A 13836-nucleotide genomic window follows, 5' to 3' on the forward strand; every position below is an offset into this window, starting at 1 on the left:
GGTTCATGTGCATGCATTCAAGTTTCTTATGAACAACAACAACTTCACAAACTTAGTTTGAATGGAGAAACGCATTAGAATTGACAGTCATTCGGATGTTGTTATCAATACCTGCTGACATTAAGTGGAAGTGGCTTAACAGAATGGAGTGTAAAAGAAGAATGAAATTTTTCATGCACACAAATGGCAGTTCTGTGTGTGAGTCTCATTGACTTTGGATAGGAGCCAAATGGAGCTGACCTTTGTGCCTTTGAAAGCAAAAGACCAAGCACGAGATTTGCTGAGAACCATGCGTGACAAGTAATGAGGGAATACTAATATGTATGGGAAATTTTTGATGGGTCTGAAGATGAAGGCAGCTTGACTGATATTCCTGCTTTATTGTGACATTCTAACTTTTGACTGAAAACACTGCTTCTGAGGGTCACCTTTTCCTGGCATCGTGTTTTGTTTTGTTTTTTTCTCTTTGATTTGATATCTTTCTCAGATGTTGTACAGTAGACAAAAGTGAATGAGTAATTTAGCCTGTAATAGGATGTCTGTAATTCAGTGCTTACCTCCCCCCCACACCCCAACCCGTGATCTTGTTCCTTTGTCTTCCTGCTCGTGTTAAAGTTAATTCTGTTTAAGGTGCAGGGTGAACAATATTCAGACATTACTAACATATTTTAATGCAGAAAATTTCAAAAGCTCTATTTTGGGGGTAAGTTGTGTGGGTAGGTGCATAAGAACCCGTGAAATGTGCATAAGAACTTGTGAAAGTAATCATTGCACTAAATCACTTAACATGGCATTATGTAAAATCCCTAATCCGTTGTAAAAGAATCACGTAAGCCATTTTCCTTTAGTGTACCATTTTAAAGTTAAACATAAACATAACTCTTCACAAAAAGAGAGATGACTCAGTGTTACCTGGAGTTGAGATTTGTTGTCCAAGTATATACTCAGCTTATGAGTTTCCATTTGCCACATGCGCTTGAACACGAAACTTTTCGTTTTCTCCATTTGCTGAGCTTCACTCATATGTAACATTTAATACCATAAAGAAGTGATACAAGCCTTTCTCAGTCAGTATTCTGAAGTTGCTGAGGTCAGATTCCTAAAGTATTTGGAAAAATCCTCATAAATATTAGGTGCAGTTGGATGTTAAGATGAAATAGTTCTATTTATGGACACAAAGTAAAGAATGTGATGGTGATGCAAACTGGATATGGAGCTACCAGCTGGAAAGTTACTGATTCTGCCTAGTAGCTCTTCAGCTTTAACTCTTCATTGAGCATGAGTACAAGGAATCTAGGTGTTACTGTTTGATATGTGGATGATATTAATGGAATTAAGACCATTAAGACATTATAGGAGGAGATGGTGTTTGTCTCTGTGTACCCAAGTGTCCTAAATTTTATTGGAAAAGGTTTATTCATCATCTTTGAATTTTGTTTTGTAGTATGGCTTGATATGGGGCCGTGAGACAGCCCTTAGACTGTAATAGTGTCTCCGCTTTGTTCAGAAAATTCTGGTCAGCATGTGCTGAAATTTGAACCAGTCATTGTCTGGAAGGAGAACAGCTATATTTAGGGGCAACAATAAAGTAGTTCTATGCTATAACTTTTGAGTGAGGCCCACATCCCTAAAAGTTACTTTAATGTAGTGGTTTTTCAGGTGTAAATTTGTAAGTCACAAAAACAGTGTAGTCATTTCTACCCTAGGTTAGATCCAAAACTTTGATGCGAAACACTTCCCTGTGCTCGTGGGCCATCCAGGTTCCAGAATAATATCCACTAATTTTGTTGCTTCTGTGTGTCCAGTTTTTTATCTACACTGAAATGTTTCCTCTTATCTTCTGGACACGAGTAAACTTCATTGCCTTTATTTTAAAATTTAAGATAAAACATCCTGAAAGTGCTATTTTTTCTTTCTCCCTATAAACTTTACACACTCGGTTCTCTTCTGTTCTTTTTTCTCCTTTCAAAACACAGTGTAAGTATTCCTTAACATGTATTACTAAGACATACCTAATTGCACAGCTTACCTTTGATACTCCTTATTTTGCATAAGCATTGGCATTCGGGTCTGATGTGAGGAAGTGAATTATAGGTACTGGTTGCAGTTGTGAAGCTGTTCTGATTGAATGATGAATTCCCTGATGTGTTTTTCACTGTTCACTTTGTTACCTGGAGCTGGAAAAGCAAATGAGTACTAAAGTAGCTAGTTTAGTCAGTGCTTCTTTCAGGAGAATAGCATACTCTAGCTCAGACATGCAAGTGCAAGGCCACAATTAGAAAAGATGTGGTTCTGGATTTGTGGTTTGAGCCAACATCCTGAACAAAGCCCTGAATGCACTTTCAGAGGTGCTCTCTGTGTTTCGCTTACTCCGGCCTTGATCCACTTCAAAAGAATCTAGTTCAAGAACATATTTCTTGGATTCCTTTTCAAAGAAAAACTTCAGTTTTCACTGATGCTGTTTCCCAAGTGCATAAACTGAGAATTCTGACAATGCTTGGTGCCGTGACTGACACAGCTGGTGAAAGCTTCTTGAACCCACTTCACCTTGAGCCCAGTGTTGTTCTGTGGTTACTTAGAGAGGTGACTTTTCATTTAGGAGTGACAAAAAGGGTGACTTCCCTTTTTCAGTTGCAGACATCGTGTACATTTTAGAAACCGATGCACAGTTACTACCTTTACTCTTAAAGAACAAGGAAAGGTTCATCACCTTCCCACAAAAACTCCAGGATCATCAGACAGACAGATGTATTAAATGTTGAGAATAGCACTAGGTATAGTTTGTTTATATGAAAGGAATCTGTATTGCACTTTCTTTTACATGTATTAATTTAGATCTGATGCCGATCTCTGTGAGATCGAACATACTGTGAAGAAAAGGAGAAAAGAAACCAACCCTTCACTTGGTTCTTCTCTACTTTCCAATTTGTAATTCTGTACTAATTCTGTCTAAAATGAGTAGGAAAAATAATGGGAAATCATTAGAACAAGAGAATCAGTCAATCTGCTGAAAGTTTAGGGTTCACAACTTTGGATACTATTTTCAAAATTATAAATGATAACTGTAGACAGTTCGGTAAACTAGATCAGATAGCGTTTTTTCATTTGCAGAAGGCTTGACCTGATTCCACCTTCACACTGTGGTTTCAATGGATGTTGCTGTTGAGAAAAAGTGGTCACTATTTTAATCTGAGCTTTTCTATCTATTGATTAAAACCATCTGTTTAACCTATCTTGGTTCAGCATGGACTTTGAATTTCTCTATGAACTTTTCTTCTGTGCTGAGGGTTCAGTTATTTACATCTTCCCTTTACAAAGAACATTGCCTTCCACATCTTAATTTCATCAAGGATCAGCTTGTAAGCATGTGGAGTGAAACCATTCAACCACGCACGCTTTGCATCTTAGCACACAGCAACCTTTTTCTAAGGAATATTTTTGAAATTCTAGGGAATATTTTTCAAAACTTGAAGTAGAAGAAAGATCCAATAGCACAAAGTAGATGAATAAATGAGTGTTCTACTATATTACTTCATTGAAAAAAAGCATTAGGTTTCTTTTCTAATACTATATCCTGTGAAAATAAATCTGTCTTTTTACACACAAAATTATATTAATTTATAGTAGTTGAAATAATTTAATGTGTTATGCACAGTACATACCTCTGGTTTCATTAATCCTTAGAAAAACAAGTATTAAAAAGGACAGCAATAATAATTTCATGCTATTTGCAAAAATACAAGATTATTATAGTATTTTGCTTATTCACTTAACTGCAGTATGACTGGGGATGTAGACTTTCAACACTTAAACAGAATTTTCATAGAGGAAATTTTACTTATGAGCTATTTGAGCATATAGACCATTATTTTTTTTTTCGTTTGTAGTCAACAATGTGTAAATATATTCCACTATTAATTGCGGTATTAGTGGGATGATTAACAAATTAGGTTAGTGTTATTGGGAAATTGAATATCCTACCTAGTATTTTACCAACTAGTTTTTGAAAGCCTTCCAAAATCTATATATTTCTTGAATCATCTCGAATCGTCCATGCTCTGGGGACAAGCCTGTCAGCTGCATGTCGCTGAAGTGGTTCCTGAGCCCTTCAGTTGCCAGTTCTTTATACAAAACAAAAATTGACTCTTACAGGTTGATAGCACAGAGGCAATACATACTAAAATCATCTTACGTTATCCCAGATTTGAGCGTAACCGTATTTAAACTTCAAGAAGCAACATGACACCCATCCCCACTGCACTGTTAGCTATCCCCTCCAGCCTTCCCCCTGACTAGCGGTAGCAAGGATCCGATTCATACCAACGTATTTGCACATTGACTTCTGTGTGGCAGTGTTAGCAGTAGGATTTTGATGCTAACACGTTCAGTCTGTAGAAGTTATTCTAGTATACGTCTTAATCTGTTCCAAAAAATCGTGAACAAATACACCTGAGGAGAAGAGCGGAGATGATACTGCAGCGGACAGTTGTATTTTGATCCTTGTTTCTAGATGCATCAATATGGGTAATATTCTGTACGCAGATCCACAAAGCATTTTGATCAGACTCTTGATCAAACAGAAAATGCTACATAGACAAATCCGTAACTGTATCTCTATAAAGGTTAAGCTTGACAGCCTAAAATCAGCACCTGTTGCTAAAGAGAGTTCAAATATGACTTTGGTTTAATGTTACTTTTGTTAAGGTCCGAGTCTGTAGCTCAGCAGTGCGTTCTTTAGAAGGATAACAGATTTGAATGCCAGTAGCTAAAAGGATGAACTGACTGCTTTCCTTTGTCATTTAAGAAATAAAAAAATAAGACTTTGAGGAATGGTAATCTTTTGTAAAATGAAAATGTAACTTATGCTCTGATCAGAGGCAGTATCCGGTATTTTATTTTTTTCTGTTGGATGTGTGAAAGTTCCTTAGAAAGCTATTTCTATCTATGGATTGCAGCATGAGGAGATTAAATTTGTAGTTGCCGTATGTGATTTTAATATTGCTTTAAATGTTGTGATCCTCAAAAAAGTATGTTGCAGAACTCATCATAAGCTGAACATTAGAGAGATTTCCTAAATGAAGGTGGTAGTTACCCAGCAATTTCCTTCTGTGTTAATTGGAATAAACAGCTCATCAAGCCAACCTGAAATTTTAAGGTAATGACATTGCTCCTTATGGATGTTTTCTCAGCATGATGTGTATAGCCTTGTGGTTATTAGTACAGCAGATAACTGAGTTTTCTTGACACTTATTTCAGCTATTTGCTCTGCTGGAATTTTACAGATACATATTAATGCCAAGCACCATACCACCATGAGCATGTCCTTGACAAATTAGCCTGCTGAGTCTGCATATAAAAGAAGTCTATCAACTGATTTCATCTTAGTTCTGTAATCTGAAATTTTATGTTATTTGCACTAGATTGTTCTGGAACATAGGGATCTTAAGACAGTGTTAGATCAAGTAAAAATAACTTTGCTTTTTTTTTTTTGATATCCAGCTAGTTTTATATCTCCCTTTTTTTATTTCATTGCTTAAATTCAGTTGAGAATATCATAGTCCAGTTTTTGTGACAGTAATTTTTTTGCTGTGGAGAAAATAGTATAGCGAGATTGATCCTCTTCTGGACAAATGCAGATGTTAACTACTGTTACTAGCTTTCACTCCTGTAATAAAACTTAAATATCGATGGGATTTGACTTTTGGTGGGTCATGTGCTGAATCTTTGTGCGATTGTGTGATATGTGGAGCCAGGTTAATAACTGTCTACTGAAAACATGTTGCAGAAAAACAATAGTCTTCCTCCTGTCTGGTCCACATATTTTGTATATTGAAAGGAGAAAAGTAATTTCTTGTATTGATAACCACTCTTTCTGGTGAAAAATGGACAAAATTGCTCCACTGAACAGGGTGTTAGTCACAGTTTTGCCTAGTTGCAAAACTGGCAAAGTGCTAAAAATGGACTTGTTTTGCTTTACTTGCATTACTTTTTTGATAGTATAGTGTACATTAAATGTTTGTGCAAGGAAAAGTGGTCAATTGGAGAACGTACAGAAAAAAAGCCAACAAAAAAAAGTGCTGTTTTGGAAAGTGTTTTTTAAACAGCCAGAATTAGAAGATAGTCAATGTTTTTCCATTGCCTCTCCTGCAGTGGAATACTGTCATCTTAAATGCACGATAATTAACCTAGTGCAGAATTGTCACAAGTTTGTTGATCTTCACGAGGCCCAATTTTTTTTATGATTATCATTAAATATTTATTGTTGGTGGTTATAGTTTATTGTTAATGATAATGACTTTTACTCTGTCTATACAGAAACAGCTGCAGTTATTTACACTGCTGTGTTAGTTTATTCTACATCTGTGGTCAGTGGATATAACATTTGAAAATAGCCATTAAACTTACATATGAGAAAAAAATTACACTTGTTTTTTTACAGTAGCAGGAAGGACAACAACTGTTTTTAGACATGAATTTTTGTTATTTAGTTTTAATTGTCAGTATGCCTGAGTTTTCATAATACGAAGTGATAAAACCTTTGTTTACATCAGTAGTTTTTCTTCTAATGTTGAAGAAAAGAGAAAGTAATAGAATAGACACAACTACAGCATTTATGTTCTGTAATAATTCTTCCTCTAGCAAAGCTTGTGTTAATGGACACTCTGAAAACTTTTTACATTAGTTCTCACATTTATCTCAAATGCACAGAAAAAGAAGACAGCTTTTAGTATAGCAAAGTTTTCTGCAACAGAGCTATCCATCTGTCAAGAGATTATGTTGGTAAACAAAGCATTTTTGGTAGGAAAGAATACATATGTATTCTGGATGATATGTACAACTGCGAAGGGAGCAGAAAGGAGGAAGGCCACATCCCTAAGGACGGTCTTCTGATTGGTTTAGTGTTATAGTTCAAGTAGGGCAACAAGATTCAGCTCCACTGATTGTCACTGACTTTACTCTTAAAGGAAGTTCTGTTGTAAATGGTATTTGTGATATTCTTGTTACACATTTTTTACAAGGAAACAAGAAGCCCACCAACCCACAGTTTTTCTAGCTGATTCATGACGCTTTAGCAAAAACATGGATATAAATGAAATTCCTATCTATTATTCACTGACAATGTGTCTGTAAAATCATTTATCTTTCAGTAAGCTAAAACTACTCAGATAAATTTATGAGTTTATTGAACTCTTTCAGTTTTTAAGTAAAGCTGAAAGCTTTTTTAAAAAGAAAAAGATAATTGATCTTTTATTTTGAATCTGAAAGTCTAAACTTGGCTTAAAATACTTTTTGAAAGAGGAGGTTTATCATTTAACCCAAAATGAAATTAATGAGGTTCTGGAAGGAGAAAGGAAAAAAAAGCTTAATTATTAACGGTTTTCTCAAAAGTTTCAGAGAACCGATTTGTTATTCTGACACTGCCATAGTGTTTTCTTCAGACTTTCTGATAAATGTATCGACCTCTTGAGCTTGGGTGGCAAGGCAGTTTGAAGTTACTTATTCCCATATCTTACTTCAGATCTTTTGTAGCTGGATAAAATTTGCGTAAGTCATCACAGATAGCTTCTTTGCATTTAACAAATGCTTTAAAATGCATTTAAAATGTTCTTCAACAGACAAGGATTCAAAGAGCTGATTTTGTGTTTGTTTTTCTATTTTTTTTTTAAATGGCTATTACTCTGTTTGTTTATTTGTGTGTATACCAGGATTAAATGTCTAAACTAGGATTAAATGACCTCTGCAACGTACTGGGAAAAAGCGAAGGCATTTTTTGATTTGAGAAAGCACAGTTTCTACAGGGAAAACTAGTTGGGTTTGGTTTGTTTTTTCAGAGATGTGTACAAAATAGTGACTGTCTCAAATACCTTTCCTCCAGTCTGTGGCTTTAACACCAAAATCTGACTCCTGCGTTGACCAATGCTGGAATGCAGGATTTGCAGTCTTTTACAAAAAAGACCTCAGATCGGGAGGTTTTAACCTCGGTGCTTCATGACAGGTTGTGTTATACAGAATCCATTTCAGTTAAAAATAAAATAATACAAGAATTTAAAAAGTATAATAAAGTAAAAAATAAGGTTTCTTGTTCTTAATATGTAAGAATATATGTAGTCATTACATTGGGAAAGAGGCAAGCCTGAGGCAGAATTTATTCTGAAGTAGTTTTGCCGACTCTACATATCTTCTTAATTCAGCTGTTGTTCCTAGAAAAATGAGCCTTTGTTTTCTTGCAGTAGTTGTTAACAATAGGACAAATTACTCATTCATTAAGAATAATGCTCTTAGTTTTTCGATTACACAAACAATAGTTTTCTGTTTCATTTCTAAAATATAAATGTGATTACTTGAAGACACAACGTAGAGAATGGAAGAAGAAAAAAAAGTACCAGTCTAACAGAAGATCTTTTAGTTACAAAACTCCTTTAGGAATTTTTTCTTTCATAAAAATATAAATGGAGTATAGTAGTAGTGCAGGCTGAGGGTCGACAGAGCCATCTTATATCTGCTATGAGAAGTGAGTCTGTATACGTGATGGAACCTATGCTGTGTCTGACAGACAAGTGGGTGCAGTAAATCCTGTCAGGGATTTACTGCTATAAAGGCCCCTGATACAAATAGAAACCAATGCAATCTAGGTGCTGAACATCTTAGAGTGTTGTGGAGTCTGGACCAAAAGCTAGTACTGATGTTTTTGAAACTGGTAGTCATAGAAATAATAAAACTTGAGGTTGCATTTATTTCTCAAGATATTACGGTGGAAAGTAAGAATGAAGGGATTTTAAAGGACCCCATGTCTCACAAGAGCATTCTTAAGTCTCAGTTTTAATCAATACCTGTTTCTCTTAGTGAGCTTAGTTGTGAAGAGGAACATCTCGATGTCCTCACACACTCATTGGCTTCAGAATTAACAGCGGCTCCCAGAAGCAAAAACTGCAGGGTCAGCCTCTATGGGACCTTTGTTTTGGTTTTGTGTAGAGCCTGTGTTCATAGCGTCTGTGGTTCTGACTCCGAGAATCAACTCTTCTTATGCAACTCCACCTCTCAAAGCAGGGAGTATGACAGAGTTTGTTTTTGCTTTTGTTTGGCCGTTTAAAAAGAATGATTAAAAATGAATGATCCCAGAGGCAGATTTTATAGCCTTTCCTTTTGCATTTTTAATGTTAATTGACCAGTTTCAATATGAATGAAAAGTTACTCCTAAATAAATGCAAGGTCACATTTTCCACAAGGAAAAAGTTTCTCATCTAGTCTTTCCTACCTCTGTGGGGAAAGGGTAAGTCAAGCTTACTTGCTTGTCCTTCCCAGTCGCTTTCAGAGGATACAGCCTCATCCTCTCAATTCCCTCTTTCAGGTTCTCTGTTAGTGATCGTATTTAATCACATGTTCTCCTACGTGCTCTTTTAAACTCTCTCTCTCTTGGTATCATGTATCAGAAGGGTCTTGTCCGCTATTCCTGAGGCCTTTTGTCGCTTAGCTCTATTTTAATTATCACTAAAATGTTGATTCCATCTCAGAGGACCTATGATACCAGCCTTCATCATTCACTCATTAATTGTTGAAAAAAATACGACGTTTCCACCATGATCTTTCTAAACATCTGCAAACTGATCTAATTGCCTTCTTTCAGATCCCTTCCTGTAAGTCTCCTCTGCTGTTACCTCCAAAAGAAGCCATCCCAATGCTCAGGTGGCTTATATTTTGTGACTGCATCCTGTCACTGTGACCACTGTTGTCCTGTTGCTTCCTTGTGCTTTCTAACTCTTATTTATTTCTTGGCTTTAATTTCAGATTGGAAACTCTGCAGTGAGGACAATTTTTTTTGGTGGGTTTTTATGGCACCAAGTCCAGTTAAATCCTGGGGCTAGGCTGAAGCAAACCCCACAGTAAAACAGAGCAGGTAAACTGAACAACTCTGGGACAGCTGTGGTAGGGGGTTTATCAGGGCAGCAGTACTACCTGTGAGATTTGTTTGTATGGTTGTGAAAAATTTTGTGTCCTTCAGCTCAGCTTCTATGTGTTGTAGAACTGGTTTTGCTCATGCCCTGCTATTTAAATATCACAGAATTAGTTCAGAACATTTCCTAAGACAAAGGAAAAATTCTTAATGCGGTGTCATAAAGCAGTTAACCCTTTCTTTATGCCACGATTATATATCATTTGGGAATCAAACCCAACAAACAGACCTCCCCATTAGTGAAGCTATAGCTTTCCATGCAGTATGCAAAACACTTTACATCCACAGACTTCTTGGCGGGAGGCGGATATTATTGAGATCTAAGGGCTCTTAAAGGTCTTCCCGAGAGTTTCTCTGCCTTTGTACTGCTGTGTATTCCTCCTTGTTTTCAAACCCAGGGACTGGGACAGATTGCTCAAGGTATTTCTGTTGTTGTGCTTTGAATTTGGTGACAGAACATAGTAACTGTAGCACTTGGTGTGTTAGCTCCCATTAAGAACACGAAAGCATGTTATTACGATGTAATTCCTTCCATGGAAATTCTGGTTAAGGTTAATGTGATATAAGCTCCACTGCTATGCTTTCTAAGTCGTGAGGTCTGCAATAAAGAGTATTAAAAAAGCTTCATTTGCTCCTGGCTGTTGGGTCTTTGGGGAGAACAAATAACAGGGGATTAAAGGAAAAAATGTACTGTAAGAATTTGGTAGGAAAATCAATAACAAAAGGATTAAGTATCTATCCCTGATGAAAGAGAAGCAACGAATGTTTCTTTTCTATTGAAAGACAGAAGAGATTTTAATGTAATTTTATTCATTGGGACCTAAAAGGTCAGCTTAGTACTCAAGTTTAACATAAAATGTAGTGTGACTGGAAAGTGGTAACACTTGGGTGAAAAAAATAGGTTAAAATGCTGATGCATTGGTTCTATTCTTTGTCCCATTACTGTTTGCTTTTAGCTTTGTTATTGCAAGAGAATTTGGACTTTATCATCTCCATCTCAGGCTAAATGCAGTGTAGGCAACAAAACTTGCTGGTTTTCTGAAGTATCTGAGCTTTTCTCTCTGTCTGTGTTTGCAATCCACTGTTGCCTGCAGAGAGAGATTTCTTAAAACTCTCAGCAAGACAGCATAGAAAAAAACCCCTGTATATTGCAAATTGCTAAATGCTTCTAAATTGAAAGAATAGCTATGAATAGACAGTGAGGCAGGAACCTACACATCAAAGTATTCAGACTAGTTTAAATTATTTGCTATTCCAATGGGTTGATAATACAGCGTGAAACTGAATTATGTTTCAGCCGACAAAGCACATGGCTGCCACTGTCAGATGGAAAAATCATCAAGGGACTTACTCAGCCATTATCCTGTGATCTTCAAATAATCTCTTAAATAAAAAATATTTGGAATATGTTGATAACTACTTTGTATTTTAAACAGTATTCCGATTATTTACTATCAACTAATGATGACTTTGAAGTCACTTGAGGCATGGCAGAGCGAATTATTTTATTGGGATATGAAAATGCAACACAGAAAATGGTTGTTGAAATATAATTTAATTTTTTTCTCCATCTTTAGGTATGCATTACAGAAGTGCATCACAGCCCCTGTAAGCTATAATGTAAGGGATTCCTTGATTTGCTTCTACAAACTACTGCATTTTAAATTTACTGTTGCCAGTGAATGTAGGTCTTAGTCTGTATTACAGTTCTGTAATTATATATCTTGTACTGAATGACAGTGTGGTCACTGCAATGTAGTGCAAGAAAGTTACCGTGAGTACTCCTTCAAGTTTGTAAATGAACATTCTTAGTCTGAGTTCATATGCTTATTATCTGTAAATAACAAACTGATAGGTATTAAATACAGTCTTGAAGCTAGCTAATAAAAACCTGATTATGTGAGCTTTGCTAATTTAATCAAGAAATTGATTTTGCCCTGTAATCTATGTGTCCTTTTAACATTAAAGAAATCCAGTTTTTGAATATGAGAAGTTCAAAACAAAACTTCTGTGCAACATACAGAAGAAAATGAGTTAAGGGATTTTTGCCACAGGATTTTTGGCAGCTAATTCTGAGCGTTATTTTTATATTGTGAGCTGTTTATAAGCAGTCCACAGTCTTGAATGTGTCACAGGGCTCATGTATCCATCATAAAATCTCCAACTGTGTATAACTGCTGCCAACTTTGTGTCTACTTATGTGTTAAATCAATACCTGAGGATTACTCGGATTCTCAAGGAGATCCCCCCATCCCACCCCTTGGCTGGGAGGCTCTGCAGGCATCCATAATGCAGCTCATCCATAATGCAGACCACCAAGGATGAGAAATGTTAATTTCCTTATATACTGTAAAAGATGTCTTTGAGCCTTTGTTCCACAGATCCTTGCTGTCTTTGGTATACTGTTCTGCCCTCCAATTATCTCTCTAATGACTCTGCAAGCTTGGCCCAGAGTCAGGAAAACTCAGCAGGGGACAGAATGTAGGCCGGTGAAAGGCGATTTTATTCTTTTTTTTTTTTAATTTTTTTTTTTTTTTTTTTTTTAGATTTGCATGTATAGAAATACAATTAATATTCCCCTTCAGACTAGAGAGTAGAGAGACCACACAGATAGGGCACAAACTTTGCTCCGGAAGAAGTCCACTTTTCTCTTATTTCATGCAGTCTTGGACAGAGACAAGGCCCTTCATGAGTGGCAGATACAGGGCAGTGAATTTTTAATCAGCTAATGAAAGTCAAATTACTTGTCATGAAGTTTAATAGTCTGTCTTGTGGTCAATTCTAATATGTTTTGAAACTGCCATCTAATAGGCCATGAAGCACAAGCAGTGTCAGAAGAAACTCTTAAAGTAGAATCATCACAGAATCATAGAACAGTTAGAGTTGGAAGGGACCTTAAAGACCATCGAGTTCCACCCCCCCTGCCCTGGGCAGGGACACCTCCCCCCAGCCCAGGTTGCCCCAAGCCCCGTCCAACCTGGCCTTGAACACCTCCAGGGATGGGACAGCCACAGCTTCCCTGGGCAACCTGTGCCTGTGTCTCACCAGCCTCAGAGTAAAGAAGTTCTTCCTAATGTCTAATCTAGATCTCCCCTCTTTCGGTTTAAAACCATTCCCCCTCATCCTGTTGCTACGCTCCTTGATACAGTCGAGCGTAGGAGTGAGGTGAGTGCCAGCTCCAGTGATGAACTCCTCTGTAGTCCCTTCCTGGCAGCCCCCAGTGGGAGATGTCCTCTGAGGTGTAGGGGGCCCCTGTCCTGGTGAGTACCTTACAGTGCAATACAGACTGGGAGACTGGGGAATGAGGTCAGAGGGCCGCTACTGGGGGTAGGAAACAGAGCCATAAGGGAACAGCCTTTGGGACACCCGCAACAGTTAATACAGAGAAGATAGTCTGCTTTCATTGATTCAGATCCAATAAATGTTTTGAGTGCTAGATTGTAATGATAAAGAGAATTGGTATTTTCTATATGACATTGTGAATTGTCGAGATGATGGATTGATTTTGTTGTTTCTGCTTTCCTCTGAATTTTACCTAGATATTATCTGGGTGTTGGAAGAAATCATGTAAAAGAAGAATCTTGATGAGCAATTATGAATACTGAAGCAATCTACGTAGCGTGCAGAAGATTATGGTAATATGTTTTAGATTTGATTTGCACAACCCACTGAAATACAAGGGTTAATTGTCTGTGGAACTGTGGCATGTGGGTTAATTTGAACAGATTAGATTACCATGATTAGCGGTGCCTGGGGAACAGCATAAAATGATTCACCATTTAAACTGGTTTGCTGCTGCTAGAATGAAAATAACCTATGCAGAAAAATCAAATTATCATTGCTAGGAAAGCTAATATATGTGTGAAGTTTGGGAGTGTGTCTGT

Source organism: Charadrius vociferus, unplaced genomic scaffold, assembly GCF_000708025.1.
Source record: "Charadrius vociferus isolate BGI_N301 unplaced genomic scaffold, ASM70802v2 scaffold1151, whole genome shotgun sequence".
In the NCBI taxonomy this organism is placed as follows: Eukaryota; Metazoa; Chordata; class Aves; order Charadriiformes; family Charadriidae; genus Charadrius; species Charadrius vociferus.